The 1,635-nt window shown below is 52.5% G+C and overlaps 1 pseudogene; it reads right to left on the bottom strand.

The window, feature by feature from the left end:
• Window positions 1-611: 611 nt before the first annotated feature.
• The window catches only part of LOC119568875, a 1,517-nt pseudogene continuing 493 nt past the window's right edge, over window positions 612-1,635 (bottom strand).

The raw sequence follows: 1,635 nt of genomic DNA on the forward strand, positions 1-1,635 counted from the left end.
TTTTTGCGTTTTTTTCTTCGTCCCAATTTTTTTATACATTTAGTCATTTTTTTTTCATTAAAAAAAAGCCCTATTTTTTTTGCATTCAAAATCAAAAAGCACTATACGAAAGAGTCCCCTAAGCCCGGCAAAAACCACGGTCAAGGTCCCAAACCCCCGGGTTTTTCGGGAGAAGGTGAAATATTAGTAATTAAAGAAAAAAACCCGAATGAAAACCGTATGCGAACGTCACACTGTCATTTTTTCTATCTCCTCCCCCTTTCCCCCCTCCCTTTTCTTTTTCGATTCTTGAGAAAATTTTTTTTTTTTTCACAATACCCCCCCCCCCCAAACTCTGGTAAGACTTTTTGCCCATGTCCGAGGCCTTTTTCATACATCACGAAAGCAGTTTCTACAGCTGATATTTTCCGAGTCATTTTCACTTGCCCTGTGGTGACCCACGTGAAGGGGCCTGGCCCATGAACTTGACCAAATGCGGTGGTGTAACCTCTTGAGGAAGGTGAGGGATGATCGCTCCAGTATGTTACTCTCAGATGAACATGCTGAGTGTGCATTATCCTTGACATTCTGTCATCCCTACATGTATAGGTCTTGTGAATGAAGTTGAATAATATCGTTGGTATATTTATTAATACCGATGTATATATTTAGAAAGACATTGTAAGGATAAAGAGAGGAGCCAGTGCAATTCAGAGCACCTGCCTACTCCTCCTCATCGCTGCTGTCCGAGACCCTGCGGGCGGGGCCGCGGGGACCTGTCCGATGGCGGCCAGGGGCGTCAGGCGTTGCATGGGGGCGGGGGCAGAGGCGGCGACGGGGCGCGATGCGCGGAACACGACCGGAAGGTCGTCATCGTCGTCGTCATCGTCATCGTCATCGTCCAGTCTGACGTAGCGGGCCCTGGGAGCCTCCACCTGGACGTAGCGGGTGACTTGGGGAACCGGAGCGACCTCGACCAAGCGCGTTTGCACCTGCGGCTGCAGGATGGGGAGGACCTTGCGAGTGGCCGGGACGAGGCGGGTCTGTACCTGGGTGACCTCCAGGGGGACGTTTGTCGGCGCCCGGGGTCGGAGGGCGAAATAAGGGACGGCGGTCATGGGGGCAAGGCGGACAGCAGGGGCAGGAGCAGGGGCGGTGACCGCGGCCTTCCGGGGCGCCCCGCCGACGAGGCCGAGTCCCAGCCTCTCGGCCTCCAACTCCACCTGAATCTCCCTGCCGTCGTCGTCATAGTACCTGCGGGAGAGCGGAGGTTTCCTCAGGCCGGAGGAACAGAGAGCGAAACAAACAAGCCGCAAGGAAGACCACGCGTGAATGAACTCAGGAATTGCGACCTAACGGCAGGAACCCCACTTACTTGTAGCGAAGAGAGACGTCCCTGGCGCGGTCGCCTCCGACCAGGGTTGTGCTGCAGCTCGCCAGCCCCGCCAGCGCCAGCAGCATCAGCTGCCGGGGAGGACAAGAAGAGTTGCACAATGTTCAAGGGCCGCAGGTCCATGCGTGTGTATACACTATACATAATATACATTTAGGTCTATATATATATGAAGTATTCGGTTCGGGAAGAAGTAGAAAAAATTGTAACGAAGTCAGAAATCATGAGATGGAACCGCAACAAACATAAAAATATATAACATC

The sequence above is a fragment of the Penaeus monodon genome, unplaced genomic scaffold, assembly GCF_015228065.2.
Source record: "Penaeus monodon isolate SGIC_2016 unplaced genomic scaffold, NSTDA_Pmon_1 PmonScaffold_1129, whole genome shotgun sequence".
NCBI classification, from domain to species: Eukaryota; Metazoa; Arthropoda; class Malacostraca; order Decapoda; family Penaeidae; genus Penaeus; species Penaeus monodon.